The 19,129-nt window shown below is 45.9% G+C and overlaps 1 long non-coding RNA gene across 5 annotated transcripts in view; it reads left to right on the top strand.

Moving 5' to 3' along the window:
* LOC135322131 (uncharacterized) overlaps positions 1-19,051 on the top strand; it is a 34,033-nt gene extending 14,982 nt beyond the window's left edge. The window contains exons 3-5 of one of the 5 annotated variants that reach the window (XR_010382473.1): positions 5,735-5,841; positions 18,398-18,524; positions 18,898-19,051. This is a non-coding gene — a long non-coding RNA (uncharacterized LOC135322131). Of the gene's footprint in view, positions 1-5,734; positions 5,842-12,944; positions 13,089-17,158; positions 17,281-18,397 lie in introns of those variants that run through there. The other 4 variants (XR_010382472.1, XR_010382474.1, XR_010382471.1 and 1 more) reach the window with 4 other exon arrangements.
* Positions 19,052-19,129: the final 78 nt, after the last annotated feature.

Raw genomic sequence — 19,129 nt, 5'->3', positions numbered from 1 at the left:
TATGATGGAAATCTACACTTCTTCTGAGGGTAAACTTTTATGGTATCATTCAAGATATTTCAGACTTATTTTAAATCTTAAAAATATACTTTATTTTCAATTTTAATTTCAAAATCTAATTACTTATGTTTTTATTGCTAAAGAGTATTTTTGATTGTTTAAATAGTTAGAACATACTACGGAAGAATAACTTTCTAACATCCAGGACCAAAGGGGGGTTTCCTAGCATTCCTTTCCCACATTCAGTTTCTCAGTTCAGCTGGAATTAACTTTTGCATATTGTGTGAGGAACATAAATGCGTTATTTTCCCAAAGAGACAATGAACGGTCTCAAGTCCATTCATGGAAGTGCTTCTTTTCCCGCTGGCGTGTGATGCTCTGATAATAAGTAAGTGAGTAAATAAATGTTACCTGTGGGGAGCCGAGGGTACAGATTTAATGAGAACTGTTAATGTACCAAGATCTCTGTCCCTAAGACTAGTGTCAGTTCCCGTCACTGTGAAGTAATTGGAAAACACAGAGCAGTGCACGGAAGAGAATAAGAGTTACCCACCTTATGCTCCAAAGAGAACCGCTGTACGTTGCCTCTTTCTTACCCACTTTTTTTTTCATTTTTTTATTGTGGTAAAATACACACAACATACAAGGTACCATCATACCCATTTATAAGTGTGCAGTTCAGTAGAATTCAGTCCATTCACGTTGCTGTGCAGCCATCGCCACCATCCATCTGTGGTCCAGCCACAAGAACTCGAGGGGTCGAGGGGAAATATTGCCCCTCCCCGACACTGTTCAATGTAATTTAAAATTTTATTTCTTTATTAACAGATTCACCGAGGAATAACTGTTATATATATATTTTTAAATCTACTCATGTTTAAGGTCTACCATTTGATGAGTTTGGACACAGGCTGTAACCTTATTAAGTCTCCCTAAAGTTCATGCAGTTTCTGTCCCTTTTGTTCTCCAGAGCAGCTCATTCTAGGCATTTGCATCTCTGAATACAGATGGGGAGGTGGAGGCTCCCCAAGGAAATAGGACATGTGTAGTCGGGGGTCACCTGGCCCTGGTCCTGGAGGCCCAGAGGCAGAGACCACCCACCTGGGGCTGCAAAGAATTAACTTGTATCTTGGGCTCCCTCTTGTGGCCGCAGCGGAGAAGTTTCCTTCCACGTTGAAGGAAAAATGCTTTTTAATCTGACAAATTCATTTCTTCATTCAATAAGTATTTGTTGATACTCTGCTGTGTGCCAGACACTGTTCAAGGCTCTTGGTCATCAATAAACAAAAATCCCTGCCCTCGAGAATCTTATATTCTTGCAGAGGGAGACAGACAATACACCATCCACATAAGTAAATTCATAGTCTACTAGAAGGTGAAAAGCGATTTGGAAAAAATGAGAAAGAGGGCAGGTCCAAGGGATCCAGCCTCCCTGAGAGGGTGGGAACAGGCTGCGATGTTTATAAGGAGGTCGGGGAAGGTGCTGAGCATGTGGCGTCTGAGCAAGGATGAGAAGGAGAGAGGAAGCTGGTTCGTGGTCGGCTGAGGGCGGCAGCGGAGGGGCAGGGGCTGGGCGTGTGTGCAGCTCACTCGAATAGCAGTGGGGAGAAGAGTGTGGCTGGTGCAGAGTGAGGAGTGGGAGAGGGAGGTAAGGGTTGAAGGCAGCAGGTCACGTAGTCACTGCTGTTACCCAAAGTGAGATGGAAAGTGATGAGAGTGACCCCAAGTTGAACACGCCTTAATCAGCCATTCTGCCTCCTGAGTCTCCACTAGAAGGCTGAGCCACTCCTCCCATTGGGGCTGTGCCATCCCAGCAGCCTTCAAATATCCTCAGCAATCCTCCCCCTTCTTTCTAAGGATCAGGAATCCTCCCTCCTGCTCTGGACTTGTATCTGGCCGACCCCTGGATGCCTGTCCTGAAAGTCTCACAAGGCTCGTCACACAAAATGGAGGTTGTGGGATGGTGACTGCAGAGTTGTGCAGTGTACAACCTACACAGCTGTACATGGAGGTCCAGATGTTCTTCCTCTCTGTTCCCACCAAGTTCTGTGCCCGCTATGCCATTTCTCTGGGTAATACAATGTTTTATCTTCTCTCTTCCCAAAAGCCTATAAGTTCTTTGAGGACAATACAGAATCAGAGTTCCATCCACATCTGTGGTACCCAGAGAGGGGCTAAAATACTGGTTGCCTCAATTAGCTCTCTACTTAGTAAATAAAATAAATTGGGTAATTATGATTAGATTTCTGTAAAAGACCAGATAATTATAGCAGGGTCCTAGGAACTGGCCCATAATTATACAGAGTGATGGAAGAGTGTAAAGTAGCTGGACTCAGCTAGGGAATCATGGCATAGTCTTAGGAACCAGCTGGATAATTGCACCAGGAGCTCCTAGGAACAGGTGAGTAATTATAGGAGAGTCCCTGGAATCTGTTGGATAATTACCATAGAGTCATGGAATCAACAGTAATAACAGAAGAGTCCCAAATACAGACCTCAGGAAATGTCTGGGGACAGTTTTGATTGTCACAACTTGGGAGAGAGAGGAATGCTGTGGCATCTAGCGAGTGGAGTTCAGGGAAGCAGCAGGCAGGAAGGTCCCTCAGCAGAGAGTCATCCCGTCCCGTCTTAGTCCATTCAGGGTGCTGTAACAGGATACTAGACACTGGGTGGCTTCAATAACATTTATTTCTCACAGTCCTGGAGGCTGGGAAGTCTGAGATCAGGGTGACGGCCGAGTTGAATTCTGATAAGGGTCCTGTTCCTGGTTTCCTTCCATGGCAGGGAGAGAAAATGACCTCACCAGACACAGAAACTGGTAGCACCTCGATCTTGGATTTTCAGCCTCCAGAACTGTGAGAAATAAATATCTGTTCATAAGTCACTTGGTCTTCAATATGGTGTTACAGCAGCCTGAGCAGACTAAAGGCGTTGATCAATGCCTGGAAACATTTTATATACAATGAGCCCTTAAGTAAGCTAGTCAGTAAAAAGTAGCAGTGATTGTGGTCTTATCTGTGGTCGTGTATCAACTCAGAGTCTCAGTTTGCAAGCAACAGAAAATGACCGGTTGGTTTGGGCCAAAAAAAAAAAAAAAAAAAAAAAAGGAACTTATTACCAAGATGTTGACCAGCTTGTGGAAAGGAGAAGACTAGAGGAATCAAGTTCTGAGAATGGGCAGGAAAAGAGGAGGCAAGCATCTTTGCCCTGACTCCCTGAAGAGAAGTCCCACCACGTGGGACTGCATGGTGGGTTGAGCCCAGGACCTATGCCCACTCTGTGATTCTGTGATTTATAGTAAGAAATACATATGTTTGTTCTCCTTCTTCATTTCTGTCACAAGTCTCCTAAATCCCTTGGAATTTCCTAAGTGATCAGAGCAATTCAGGTGGCTTGGTATGCCTAACAAATTCCTTTCAGTCACTCCGGGTTTGTGTTAATGAGGTGACTTTGGGGAAGTACCTGGATGGAGGCTTGTTGCCAGGGGAACCAAGTATGTGATTAGAGGGTTGGCACTTTCAGTCTCACCCTCCTGACCTCCAGGGAGGGGAGAGGGGCCAAAGGTGGAATCAGTCACCAATGGCCATCTTATGGTTACCAGGGAAAGAGGGTGGGAAGGGATAAATTGGAGAGTTTCAGATTTACAAATGTTAACCACTATATATAAAAATAGGTTTTTTTTAAGTTTCTTCTGTATAGCACAGGGAACTATGTTCAATATCTTGTAACCTTTAATGAAAAAATATGAAAATTAATATATATATGTATGTATGCAGGACGGGGACATTGTGCTGTACTCCAGAAATTGACACATTGCAACTGACTATACTTCAATTTTTTAAAAAAGTAATTCTTAAAAAAAAATCACCAATGACCAATGACTTAATCAATCTTGTCTATGTAATGAAGCCTCCATAAAACCCAAAAGGGTGGGGTTCGGAGAGCTCCCGGGCTGGTGAACAGGCGGTGATCTGGGGAGAGTGTCCACTCAGAGAACAGAGCATGGAGGCCCCGCGCCCTTCCCACGGACTCTGCCCTGTGCACCTGTTCCACGGAGCTGAACGGTAGGGCACCCAGCTGCTGTCCAAGCTTTGCTCGGTGGTGCGGGAAAAAAACACACATGGGAATGGGTGTTAGAAACACACGACCCCAAAGGGTGGAGACGGCTCCCCAGAGGGAGGCAGAGCAGACCTCCCGCAAAGACTCGGGGACGGCCCGGAGCCTCTTTCCAAAGGGGAAACGGGTCCCAACTTGGAGACCCGACAAGGACACACGTTCTCTGCACCACTGTGCCTGCCCATCCAGGTGACTCCTGAGATAAAACCTCTCTTCCCACACGCCTCTCGCCAGGCGCCCCAGAGCTTGTCTTGGTAACTGAAGAGGCTCACAAGCCTGCGGGCGAGACGGCTCTCACAGGCTGAGTGCTCCCTCCCACATGTTATTGTGAGAAGTTGACAGCATTTTGCAGAGAATGCCCACATAGGCATTACCTGGATTCAGCCACTGGTGTTTCACTGTGTTTTACCGCATAGCCATCCGTCAGCCCGTCTGGAGTGTCTGGGGTGCATTGACCTATAATGCATGGCCTATAATGGAAAAGCATATGAAAAGGAATAATGCATAAATATATCATATTATATATATATATGAATCACTAGGCTGTACACCAGAAATGAACACAACATTGTAAATCAACTAGACTTCAATTAAAAAAAATATAGGAAGTTGCAGGTGGGTGGGGATAGCTCAGTGGTAGAGCGCGTGCTTAGCATGCACAAGACCCTGGGTTCCATCCTCAGTACCTCTGTTATGTAGTAAATAAAACAATGATAAAGCAAAATAGTAATAAATAATAATTTTTTAAAAGTAAGGTGCAGACGTCAGTATGCTCTACCCTGCGTATTTCAGCAAGCGCACGATTACCTACGGTTCAAGCTTCATTTAGAGTCCCTTCCTTTTTTTTCTCTTGTGTTAAAATGTGCGTACAATGAAAGGAAATGGGCAGGTCTTCAAGGTATTGATCTCTGTGTTTTGACAGGTACCCAAACCCCTATCAAGGTACAGAATACAGCCGTTGTCCCGGAAGAATGGTGGTCGCCAGGGGCTGGGGGATGGGGGAAGGGGGAGTTGGTGTCTAGTGGGAACAGAGTTTCAGTTTTAGAAGCTGATAAAGTGCTATGCATGGCTGGTGACGGTTGCACAAAAATGTGGATGTATTTAATGCCACTGAACAGTTAAAATGGCAAGTTTTATGTTATATATATTTTACCATAATTTAAAAATAATAAAAAAAAAACAACTTCAAGAAGTGAAGATTGTTATCCTCACTTTGCAGCTAAGAACACTGGGGGCCCGTCACGGGTATAAGTTCCACAGGACTGCAGACCTGGACAGTGAGGGATTTGGGATCTGAACCCACCCGTGTGTCCCTCCAAGCTCATTCATTTTCCTTCTCCAGCAAGTTCTCCATCCTCTACTGCAAACATTCCCAGTAGTTGCAACAATAATATCAGAAGCAGGGGAGGAAGGTACGTATGGCTCAGTGGTTGGAGCGCATGCTTAGCATTCACAGAAAGTCCTGGGTTCAATCCCCAGGACCTCCATTAAAATAACTAAATAAATAAGCTTAATTCCCTCCCCGCCAAAAAAGTTTTTTAAAAGATAGCAGAAATAGTGCTTGTTGTAGTCGTAAATATAAAAGTGATATCTGAAATGGGCTTTATCCTTGCAACAGATGACTGCCCAGCCACGGAGCACAGAAGTACTGACACGTTCCGTGCCATGGGGAGCCTGGAAACTCGACCCTGAGTGAAAGGAGCCGGACATAGGGAAGGTCGCACGGTAAGCGACTCCATTTATACGCAGCCTCCAGAAGAGACAAATCCGTAGGGACAAAAAGCAGATCAGTGGTTGTCAGGCACTTGGTTGGGGGGTGGGGAGAACGGGGTGGGGGCGGTGCCTGCTAACAGATACAGGGCTTCCTGGGGGTGCTGGAAATATTTTGGAAGTAGGCGGAGTGATGGCCGCACTGCACTGTGAATGTGCTAAATGTCGCTGAACTGTACACTTTTAAGGGGTTATTTTTAAATTTTTTCCAAAACAAACAACTTTTTATTGAAATAGAGTTGATTTACAATGTTGTACTAGTTTCAAGTGTACAGCAAAGTGATTCAGTTTTACATATATATGTGTGTGTGTGTGTGTGTGTATATGTATATATTCTTTCCAGATTCTGTTCAATTATAGGTCATTACAAGATATTGAATGTAGTTCCCTGTGCTCTGCAGTAGGACTTCGTTGTTTGCCCAGTTTATGTGTACTACTGTGTATCTGTTAATCCCAGGCTCCTGATTTCCCCTCCCCCCCTTCCCCTTTGGTAGCTGTAAGTTTGTTTTCTGTGTCTGTGAGTCTCTCTGTTCTGTAAATAAGTTCACTTGTATCATTTTTTTTTAGATCCCACATATGAGCGATCTCATATGGTATCTGTCTTTCTCTTTCTGGCTTACTTCACTTAGAATGACGATCTCCAGGTCCATCCACGTTGCTGCAAATGGCATTACTCATTCTTTTTATGGCTGAGCAGTATTCTATTGTATAAAGACACCACATGTTCTTTATCCAGTCATCTGTTGATGGACGTTTAGGTTGCTTTCATGTCTTGGCTGTTGTAAATAGTGCTGCTGTGAACATTGCGGTGCGTGTATCTTTTTAAATTAGAGTTTCCACTTTTTCCAGATACATGCCCAGGAATGGGATTCCTGAATCCTGTGGTAACTCTGTTTTCAGTCCTTTAAGGGAATCTCCATTCTGGTCTCCACAGTGGCTGCACCAATTTATGTTCCCACCAACAGCATAGGAGGGTTCCCTCTTCTCCACACCCTCTCCAGCATTTTTAAATTGTTGATTTTATGTTATGTGAATTTCATCTTGACAAAAAGTAACCGCTATTGAGCATTTGCTGTGTGCCACACAGCACGTACGCCCTTGGACAGGTATTAATTTAACATTTGCAGCCCTGTCTGGGGTCAGGATGATTTGCTTCATTTTTGAAGATGGATATTCCAAGTCACGAGGTCACAAAGCTGGCAAATGGCGGATCTGAGATCTGGTGCCTATCTGGCACCAGAGCCCTGCCTTTTAAAAATTATCCTTGGGTTGGGGGGAAAGGAGGGCCACATTGTGGGGCTTAAGGCTCCCACCCCTTCCTCCATCCATCAGCTCTGTGCTACTTCTCTGTGCTTCCATTTCTGAGCAAGGTCTCCTGTCAAGCGTGAGCCGAGTTGCACTGCCCCTCCACCTCTCTGAGCAAGTGTAAAAGTGAGAGCAAAAGGAAAAAGAGGAAAGGGGGGGAAAATGGAAAACCCGTGAACGTTCCTTTCCCTGCCCGTCCAGGTGAGGCGCCCCGTCCAGAGCAGCTTAGAGGGGATTCAGGAGACCGCAGGTTGTGCTGCCTTTGTCTCTTTTATAAAAAATTTTTTGGGTGTAGGTAATTAGGTTTACTTATTAAAACTTAGAAGGGATTCCAGGAGCCTGCAAGTTATGCTGCCTTTTTTTTCCAAAAATTTTGAGAGTAAGTTATTAGGCTTATGTATTAATGGAGGTGCTGGGGATTGAACCCAGGACCTTGTGCATGCTGAGCACACGCTGTACCCCGGAGCTGCACCCTCCCACCTATGCTGTCTTTTTCTTAGTGGGTGGCCAACTGCTCTATGGCTGTCATTCTATAAATAAAATCGTTTAATTTTTGTCACACCTAGCTAGAGATAAATGCATCCGCAGCATCTGAGCCCACATAACATTTCCCGGCAAAATCCATTCACAGCCTCACTGCCGTGCCCAGAGCTGCTTAAAATCCACACTCTTCACCCCCTCCCCCCGCCCAGTGGCTTCTGCTGCCTGAACATAGGCTCTGAACTCCCTCGCAGCCTTCAGACCACGCAGGAGCGGCCCCGCCCACCTCCCTAGGCGCGTCCTCTAGCTACCCTCCCCCTGCTCACTCCAGGCACCCCCACACACTTAGCGTTTTCTCTCCTCCAGTCCTAAGCTCATCCCTGCCTCGGGGCCTTTGCACAGGCGGTTACTGATGCCTGAAGGTCACTCCCTCCAGCTGCTTCTCATCCTTCAGGTCCCGTCTTCTATCACTTTCTCCAAAACACCTCCCCACTGTACCAAATAAAGGAGGTCTCCTGTGGTCCCCTCTCAGAGCTCCTCATTCTCTCCTGTCACGTCTCTGTTCAGTCTGTCAGCATATACGTTGTGCTGCACCTCGGGGTCCCCGTCACCACCATCAGAAACTAAAAATGCATCAAAGGGAAACAGCCTGTGTGACAGAAGGGCACATCACCCCTCTGGTATTCCTACCCCCAAATCCACAGTCTCGGTCCAATCATGAAAAAGCACCAGACAAGACCAAACCTGGGGGGTTTGAACAAAATCCCTGACCAAGGTTCCTCAAAACTGTCAAAGTTGAAGGAAAAAAAAAAGAGGGAGTGAGGAACTGTCACTGACAGGAGGAGACTGAATGTCCTGTGGGATCCTGGGTTGGAGAAACAATACTAGTAGAAAAATGGGAAATGGGAATACAGTCTGCCGCTTATTTAACTCTAATGTGTGAATGTTGATCCCTTAGATTTTTTTTTAACTGAAGTACAGTCAGTTACAACATGTCCATTTCTGGTGTACAGCATAGTGTCCCAGTCATGCAGATACATACATAAATTTGTTTTATATTCTTTTTCATTAAAGGTTATTACAAGACATTGAAGATAGTTTCCTGTGCTCTACAGAAGAAATTTGTTTTTTTAAATCTATTTTTATACATAGCGGCTAACATTTGCAAATCTCAGACTCCCAAACTTATCCCTTCCCACCCCCTTTCACCAGTAACTGTAAGACTGCTTACTACATCTGCCAGTCTGTTTCTGTTTTGTAGATGAGTTCATTAGTGTCCTTTTTTTTTTTTTTCGTATTTCACATATGGGTGATATCATATGGTATTTTTCTTTCTCTTTCTGGCTTACTTCTCTTAGAATGATGATCTCCAGGTCCATCCATGTTGCTGCAAATGGCATTATTTTATTTATTTTTATGGCTGAGTAGTATTCCACTGTATAAATATACCACAACCTCTTTATCCAGTCATGTGTCGATGTACATTTAGGTTGTTTCCATGTCTTGGCTATTGTAAATAGTGCTGCTGTGAACACTGGGGTGCAGGTGTCTTTTGAATTAGAGTTCCCTCTGGATATATGCCCAGGAGTGGGATTGCTGGGTCATAGGGTAAGTCTATTTTTAGTTTTTTGAGGAATCTCCATACTGTTTTCCATAATGGCTGTAAGTCTCTTATTTGTAACCAATGCACCCTGGTTATGTAAGATGTTAACATCAGGGAACACTGAGCAAAGGGTATGTGAGAACTCTGTGTACCATCTTTACAACTGTTCTGTGAATCCAAAGTTACTTCAAAATAAAGAGTGCAAGGTTAAAAAGTAGAAAATGCAAAGAGCAAACAGGCACCGGCAGCTGCACTTCTGGGCGCACACCCTGTTACAGACAGCGCAACGGGGTCAATGTGAAGTCAGGCGGAGCCCCACGTCACCAAACTGAGGCGTAATTGCACTCTCCCAGAAGTGGAGCCTTAACCAGTAGATGGGTAATCTGCCTGACAGACCCTGCCATCCTCTCGAAGTGACCTGGAGAGAACCAGCCCGCTTTTGCGCCCAGTATAACGTCTTCATTCCTGCTCTCCTCTGCCTGAAAATATCTTTCATTTTGTACCGCTTCTCAAAGCTCCTTTCTCCCTGCTACACTGGGTGCTCCCTGAGTCATGAATTGTTGAATAAAGCCAATAAGAGCTTTAAAGTTTCCTCAGTTGAATTTTGTTTCTTTTAACAACCCAAAAGAATTGGAAGCAGAGTCTCGAAAGGAATTTGTCTACCCATGTTTGTAGCAGCATTATTCACAGTAGCCAAGAGGTATAGTCACATAAAAGTCCATCATAAGATGACTAGAGAAGCCGAAGGTGGGGCATATGTACAATGCAATACTATTCAGCCTTTAAAAAGGAAGGAAAATCTGACCCATGCTGCAACACAGATTGACCTTGAGGTCGTTACGCTTAGTGAAACAAGCCAGACGCAAAAAGACAAATGTGTAAGATATTGCTTGAATTCGGTGTGTAGAGTACCCACGCTCCCTGAGACAGAAGGTAGAGTGGTGCTTCCCGGGGACTGGGAGCTGGGCTGGGGGAAATGTGGAGTTACTGAGTGATCATTTAATGACTATAGAGTTTCAGTTTGGGAAGATGAACGAGCTCTGGAGCTGGATGGCGGTGACAGTTTTGCAACAGTGTGAATGTACTTAACACTACTGAACTGTACACTTAGCAAAATGCCGACGATGGTAAATTGTATGTTGTATCTTTTACCACAATTTTAAAATGTTTTAATTAATTTTTTAAAAAAAGCAAAAAAGCAACCTATTTGTAAAGTTAGAGAGCTGGAGAGTTGTTTTTTTGTGAAGGTGCAAAGACCTTCTCCAGGGAGTGGATAGAGCTCGGTGGTGGAGCATGTGCTTGGCGTGCATGAGGTCCTGGGTTCAATCTCCAGTATCTCCATTAAAGAAAAAGAAAAAGAAAAAAAAAACTCAAAGGAGAGCATGAAAGGATGTTAACAGAGGGAACAAGAAATCTCTAGGAGGTGCTGGAATCATCTGTTGACTCGATTGTGGTGGTGGTGTCGGCGTGCTTGCGTTTGTCCAATGTCATCAGATACTACACCTTAAATATGTTCGGCTCTCTGTATCACTTATGCCTCAACAGAGCTGTGTGTTCAAAGGAGGGGATTTTCCCATATCCCTGCAGTTGGGTTGAGGTCCCAGCAAGGAAGCCCATGGGTGGATGTCCACCTGTAATAAAGAGAAGCTTCAGATTTGCAGTGGCCCAAAGTGGCTCACTGACCCCATCACCCATCTTGAGAGGAAAGACTCATAAGAAGGTGGGGTCTCAGAGATGCACTTTGCAGAATAGAGTGTGCATTCCTTTCTTGTAGGGTATTATGGACTGAAAGCTTGTGCCCTGCCCCCCAAATTCATGTACTGAAGCCCTAGCCTCCAACATGATGGCATTAGGAGGTGGAGCCTTTGGGTGATTAGGTCATGAGGATGGAACCCCCAGGAAGGGGTTAGTGCCCTTATAGGAAATAGAGGAGACACCAGAGTGTCCCCCATCCTGTGTCTCTGTCTGTCTCTGCCTCTCTGTCTCGCTTGCTCTCTGTGAGGACACAGTGAGTAGAGTCCACTGCAAGCCAGGAAGAGAGGGGTGCCCCGTACCCTCCTCCTTAGAACCTGTGAGTATAAAAACTTTCTTTTCAGTGACAGTTGCCTCCTGATCCTTTGGCCTCACCATGCCTGAATAATAATAAAGTCTATATTTTAAGACATCTCAGTGCCTCCATAGGACTGAGCTGGAGCATGACTGAAGAGGATGTGACCCCCTGAATTTGGGGGTATGGAGTTGGGGTGGGCGGATGTAAAGCTGGGCAGTTGGCAGGAGCGGCTCCCATGGGCACAGCCAGCACACACCCAGCAGAAGCAGGTTTGATGCTACGGGAGCTGCCTGGCAGTGAGAACGCCCCAGAGGACTGCCTGGGGGGAGGGAGCCCCAGGGGGTATCGTGGAGAAGAACAGGAGCCAGGAGGGTCATGGCAGGACAAGGAGACAGCCAGTGTGATTGACAGGTGCGGTGCAAAGGGGATGACTGCAGCTGGCCCTTGTGGGTAAACTCTGACTTAACCATCCAGGGTACTTCCGCCTCGTGTCGGGCTGTGCTGTCCCAGGACCATGAGGACCCTGCTGTGGGTGGCGGGAGATGAGTCATGCCTGGAAGTGATGCCCATCATCTCTGCAGATGCTGGAGCAGCCAGAGGCAGTCATGCCCACCGCACCACAGGGAGTGTGGGAGATAAATGCAGGCACCTGGTGGGAAAGGACGTGCGGGGCGGATGTGATGCTCTCAGCCATGCCAGGATGGTCCCCTGTGGGACACAGACCATCTCACATAATCTACCTCAGTCAGTATCACTGTGGGACCCACAAAACAGCCCCTCTCTCTTGCTAAGTGATGACTGTTCTTCCTTTACCTGGTACTGCTTTAGCCTCATTTTTATCTGCCCTCCTGTAGATAGGGTTTCTTCCTTCCTTCCTTCCTCCCTCCCCCTTTTTTTTTTGTATATCAATTTTTTTAAATTGAAGTATGGTTGATTTACAGTATTGAGATTTTTAATTTTTAAAAATTTTAATGGAGGGATTGAATCCAGGACCTCATGCATGCTAGGCACGCACTTACCACTGAGCTATACACACACCCCCACCCCCAATTTACAATATTGTGTTACTTTCAGGTGTAGAGCAAAGTGATCCAGTTATGTATGTTTTTCAGATTCTCTTCCATTATAAGTTATTACAAGATATTGAATATAGTTTCCTGTGCTCTACAGTAAGTCCTTGTTGTTTATCTATTTATATATGGTAGTGTGTATCTGTTAATCTCATACGTCTAATTTATCCCTCTACCCTCCTCCCTTTCCCCTTTGGTACCATAAGTTTGTTTTCTATGTCTGTGAGTCTGTTTCTGTTTTGTATATAGATTCATTTGTATTATTTTTTAGATTCTACTTGTAAGTGATATGTGATATTTCTCTTTCTCATCTGACTTACTTCACTTAGTATGATAATCTCTAGGCCCATCCACTTGTTGCAGATGGCAATATATCATTCTTTTTCATGGCTAAGTAATATTCCATCATATATATACAACACATCTTCTTAAACCAATTGTCTGTTGATGGACACTTGGGTAGTTTCCATGTCCTGACTATTGTAAATAATGCTGCTATGAATACTGGGGTGCATGTATCTTTTTGAATTAGAGTTTTCATCTTTTCCAGATATATACCCAGAAGTGGAATTGCTGGATCATATGGTGACTCTATTTTTAGTTTTTAAAGAACCTCCATACTGTTCTCCACAGTGACTGCACCAATTTACATCCCTACCTACAGTGTAGGAGAGTTTCCTTTTCCCCACACCCTCTCCAGCATTTATTATTTATAGACTTTTTGATGGTAATCATTCTGGCCAGTATGAGGTGGTATCTCATGGTGGATTTGATTTGCATGTATCTAATAATTATCAGTGTTGAGCATCTTCTAATGTGCCTGTTGGCGTTGGCCATCTGGATGTCTTCTTTGGAGAAATGTCTCTTTAGGTCTTCTGCCCATTTTTTAATTGGGTTTTTTTTTCTTTTTGGTTTTTGGTTTTGTTTTGTTTTTTTTGGTACTGAGATGTATGAGCTGTTGGTAGATTAGATTTCTTGAGACACCCAATCACAGAATTGCCCCTGCTTCCTGATGACACCCAAATCCAGAGCAAGCTCTCTCTTCCTTCGATCCTGCTCAGAATGATCCAATAAACCCAAAGCCAACAATAGCTAATTTCCAACTCTCTCTGTACCAGTCAGCTTGGGCTGCCATGACAAAGCACCGCAGACTGAGTGGCCTCAACAACAGAAATGTGTTTTCTTACAGTCCTGGAGGGTGGAAGTCCGAGACCAAGGTGTCCGCAGGGTTGGTCTCTTCCTGAGCCTCTCCCTTTCGCATGGGACGGCCACGTTCTCACTGTGTCCTGGCATGGCCGCCCCCCGTCAGGTCTGTGTCCTGTGGCTTCATATAAGGGCAGCAGCCATGTTTGATTGGGGCTCCCCCAGTGACCTCGTGGTAACTTAGCTACCTCGTTAAAGGCCCCATCTCCAAATGCAGTCACATCTGGGGTGCTGGTGGTGAGGACTTCAGGACGTGAACTTGGGGGGGGCACATGCAGCCCACAGCACCCTGTTGCCAGGTGTGTGTTACCTCTCCCGCCGTGGAGTGCATTCTCTCTCGTTGTCGTGAGCAGTAAACCCAGCTCAGTCAACTGCAGGTGTGTTCCTGGTGGTCCTTGGCTGAACAGCTTTGCCACCAGCAGTAATCTGATGCTGGCAAAGGGAAACAGGCATTCTTGGTGAACTGAGGGAAGGAGGAAGGAGGCTTCTCAAGGACTCCCACGAGCTGAGCACAGCTGGCAGAGTACGGGAAGGTGATGGCCAGGATGAAGCCACATGGGTAAAAGGAGTCTGTCTCAGAGACTGGGCAAAGTGGGGAGGTGAGTGGGCAGACCAACCGTGTGCCCCCTTCCCCCCCACCCTTGGTCTGTGGGGTCTTAGCGCAAACCCCCTGCAGGAGACAGGGACTGACTGAACTGTGAATGGCCGATGGACATTTGGATATCAAATTAGGCTGCAGTACTGACCCCCTGAAATCGGACAGTTGGAAAAACCCCCATGTGGCAAGAAAATCTAGGAGATCTGCTCCTGATAGAGCCACGGAGGAGGGAAGGGGACTCACAGATGGAGTGAGCAGGCAGGGCGAGAAAGAATGAAGCTGTTTCCTGTTGGCTCCAGTGAGCCTAGACTTTTTTTTTTTTTTTTACTCTATCATTTAAAAAAATTTTTTTGGATTGCTTTTTTTAAGTAAAATTTTTATTTTAGAATAGTTTTACATTTACAGAAAAGTTGCAAGATAGCACAGAGTTCCTATACACACCCTTGATCCGTTTCCCCTGCTGCTGACATCTGCTGCCCTTGTCACGGCTGCTGAGTCGAGGTAAATGCGCTGTTACGTCCATTTTATTTGGAGCTCCTTGGTTTTTACCTTGTGTCCTTCCGTGGTCCCAGGATCCCATCCAAGGAACCACATGACATTTAAGTCATCATGGCTCTGACGCTTTCTCAGGCTCTCCTTGTTTTGGATGAACTTGACAGTGTTGAAGAGGACTGGCCAGGTGGTTTGTAGAATGTGCCTCCACTGGGGTTTGACGGCTGTTTTTCTCATCATTTGGTTGGAGTCCTGGGTTTAGGGGAAGAAAACCACAGCAGTAAAATACCATTTTCCTCTCAACACATCAAGGGTACATACTATCAATATGATTTTTATGTTGACCTTGAACTCCTGGCTGAGGCAGGGCTTGTCCGGTTTCTTGATTACAAAGTTACTCCTTCTCCCTCATTTTCATGCCATTCCCTTCAGAAGGACATCAGTGCTCAGCCCACACTTAAGGAGTAGGCAATTATGCTTCACCCTTGAGAGTAAAGTGTCTACATAAATTATTTGGAATTCTTCTGCATGGGAAATTTATCTCTCCTCTCCCCATCTATTACTTTATTCAATCAATTATTTATATCATTTTGGACTCATGGCCATTTATTTCCTATTTGGATTATAATCCAATACTACTTCATTGTGTTGCTCTAACTACAGACCTGCCCTTTTTTTCTTCAACATTTTATTAGGAAAATTTTCAAACAAAGAAGTTGAGAGAATGTTACAGTGGGAAAAAAATCTAATTATAAAATGGGCAAAGGACCTGAATAGGCATGTTTCCAAAGAAGATATCCAGGCGGCAAACAGGTGCATGAACAGGGATGTATACAATGTATATTGCATATCATGTATATATAATTATACTGTACACCTGAAACTTACCCAGTGTTATATATCAGTTCTATCTCAGTAAAGATGGGGAAAACAGAGAATTTTATAGTGAATGCCCAGATACCCACCACCTAGATGCTACCATTAATATTTTGCTTTATTACATGTCTGCCCCTCTGTCATCTCACCTTATTTCTTTTTTGATCCATTTCAAAGGAAACTGCAGACACCACTATACTTCCTCCCCATAATAAAGCATGCATATTATTAACTAGAGTTCTTTTTTTTTTCAAGGCAAAATTCGCAGTGAAATGCACAAATCTTAAATGTACCACAAATGCAGACCCCTGTGCAACCCAAACCCTTATCAAGGTACAGAACAGTGCCATCACTCCAGAGCGCCCCCTTGGCCACCTTCCCAGTCAGCCCTGTCCTTACCCCACCCCCCACCCCCTGCAGATGTAACCACTCTTCTCATTTCTGTTGCCACCATAGATAAGTTTTGCCTGTCCTTGAATATTGTCTAAATGGACTCTTAATCACATATCCTTACAATCACCTCATACAACGGGTGAGTCTCCCAGAGTTTAAGTCATGGGGCGCACATGCTGAGCTCTTCAGCCGGGACCTGCCCTTGTCTTTTATTGAGGGACTAGTCAGGAGGCCTTCCTGGAGGAGGCGGCACTTCTGCCCCTCTCTGGCTTGCTTCCTTCCTGCCTCTCTGGGCTGCTCCTTCTCAGCCTCTCTGTCAGCCCATTTTCCCCCGCTTGCCCCTTCCATGGTGGTGCTACTCAGCGTCTGGCTAGACCAGAGCTTAAAACCAGCCAGCTCCAACCCACAGACAGGTTTTATTTGGCCCACACGATTTTTTTTTTTTTTTGTATTTTAATTCGTATTAACATTTAAAAGCTGAGGGATTTTGCTTTTAAAAATATCCACATTTCTGTCGTCTCTTGGAAATTTGGAACATCTGGCAATGCAGTGTCCCTCTTCCCATATGGCAAGAATTGGCTGAAACAAAATAGCAACAACCTGTGCTCTGAGCGCTCCCCCATGGCAGGGTGGGGGTGCAGTTCTGATGCACCCAAACCCTGAATTAATGCCTATAAAGCTTGAGATGATGTTGGGATGGTACTGAGCTGAGAACCCTAGAAATGCTTGGGTACCACCCTGGGATAACCATTTGTCTTCCCCAGGAGAAGCAGACCCAGGGGACAATGACAGGAGAAGGTCAAAGAAAACAAGTCTCTATCAGACAGTATCTCAGATCTCCCATGCACAAGGATGGATGTCCTGTGCACTGTAGGCTTGGCTAAAGCAATTCTCTAAAGAGGCCAGAATGCAGACCTCTGGGACCCAACCATAGGTGAGAGAGAGAGCCAGGGTGAAGCAGAGAAAGGGGGAGATTCGGTGGATTCAAGCCTTTTTCTGAGCAGAATGAAAGGGTGTGTGCATGCCTGCGTGTGCGTGTGTGTGTGCGTGCATGCGTGCGTGTGGGTGCGGCGCGGCATGGGAGCAGGACATTGAGCAACCCCTGGAAGCAGTGCACATAATCCACTCCTACTTGGTGTTGGACAGGAGTAGCTACTACTAACTCCAATTGTTTTCTCGAATTTGAGATCAGTGTTTTTCAGATTGCAGGTCCAGACCCATGAGCCAGTCATGAAAACCTTAGGAGGTTGTGACCAGATTTGTATTTATTAAATAGAATAAACACAGAATGGAAAAATGTATGAGAGCATCGCACTCAGTGAAGGTCAGGTTCATTTCATGAAACCTTTTACTTCGGGTGTGTTTGTGCCAGATCATGATGTACAATGTATGTCTTGCTGTGGTTTGTGGTCCTACAAGTTGCAAACCCACCACCCTCAAATATTATCTAATGGGGACAGCTGACACAAGGCCAGGTGGCAGCAGGCATAAGGACAAGACTGAGAGGGTCTGACTTGATCCCATAGGCAATAGGGAGCCACTGAGTATTCTTGAGTAGTAGGGTCATGGTGAGCACCTCAGAGCATCTCCCATCCACGTGGCATTTGGAATTCTCCCCCCTTAGCAAGTCCTGCTAGTTCACAGACACTGGCTGTGCACGTGATGTAAGGGATTATCCACCCCAGGGCTTTTAGGACAGCTTAATCCACCTTCTCTCCCCTCGTTTTACAGATAGGGAAGCAGAGATTCCAAGATGGGAAATTGCTTACCTGACGTCACTTAGCAAGGCTCATGGCTGCTCATCTTGAAATGTTCCTCATCTCCAGGTCCCATGTAGCCCGTCTGGTTGGGGATGGTGGAGGACGTGACTCAGCCAGAATGGGATGTGGGCTAGAGGAAGCCTAGGGCAGGGATGATGGCTGTGTGTGTGCGCATGTGTGTGAGTCACAGGGGCAGCTGAGCTCACTCTCCCCTGCCTTGTCGTCATCAACACCACAACCATCAGCATCCTCATCATTGCCATCTTCCTCCTCACCATCCTCACCTTCGTTGTCATCACCATCATGACCAACATGACCATCTTTACCATCAACATCATCAACAAAATCACCATCCTCACCATCACCATCATCATCACCGTCAACATAACCACCATCAGCATCACCATAATCATCGTCATGATCCCTAGGGCCGCCACCATCATTATTTTTCTCCCTAGTAAGGAGATGGGCAACTAGCCCCCAGCCCTTTCTTGCCAATCTGGAGGAAAATACTGGACTGGGACGGTGGAGCACTGCCTCCCCTTTCTTCCTCCTGCCTATTTCATCCCCCGCCCAGGGTAGGCCATGTGTGGAGACCCCCAGTGGCAAGGCCTAGCCCTGCTCCTCAGGGGTGGGGGAACCCTTGGAGCAGATTCCTAGGAACCTTGGCTTTAACTTCAGCAGGGACTGCCTAGGTGGTGACGTCGAAGTGCCAGGTCCCCGCTACTTCCCCCTATATCGGTGTGGCATCAGTGGGTTCCTGTGAGACTCAGCAGAGGACAGCGGCTGGAAAAATTCTTCATAAACGGTAAAGTGAATGACAAGGAGGCAGGGGATCCTAGTATATACTGAAGTAACACACTGAAGTTTAGAGAGCTTCTTTAACACATGCGAGGCCTCCTTGTAAAGATGGGAGAGGTCCCTAAACAGATGAGCGAGGCGGGCGGGGTCCGTGCACAGATACGCAGGTATATGTTCTGCAGTGGTCTATGCACACAGGAAGGCTTGTGTGTAGAAGCTGTGTCCTCATACAGATACTTTTAAGTGGGAGAAGGCTTTTACCCAAACGGAGGCATCCTTACAGGTGAGATGAGGCTTACACACAGAAGTGAAGGGTTTTCATTGATGCAACTGACTATTATTTTTTAAATGTTGTGCAAATGCTAGTGACCTTTGCACAGGCTTGAAGGTTCTTCCTAAAGATAAAGGCATCGCTGCGCTGTAGAACTATGTAACAGTTGGAGCGGCCTTGCACTGGCGGTCGCTGTTCAGCCGGGCTCTGTCGCGGCCTCCGAGGGAGCAGCGCGGTACCTGCGCGGGCAGGCGGCAGGTGGGCGCCGCCGCCGGAGGGGCGGTGCACGGGGACCGACTCCCCGTGTCGCAGTCCCTCCCGCGACCGCCAGGGGCAGCACC

The sequence above is a fragment of the Camelus dromedarius genome, chromosome 9 (assembly GCF_036321535.1).
Source record: "Camelus dromedarius isolate mCamDro1 chromosome 9, mCamDro1.pat, whole genome shotgun sequence".
Taxonomy (NCBI): Eukaryota; Metazoa; Chordata; class Mammalia; order Artiodactyla; family Camelidae; genus Camelus; species Camelus dromedarius.
This window is presented reverse-complemented; position numbering and strand designations above follow the sequence as displayed.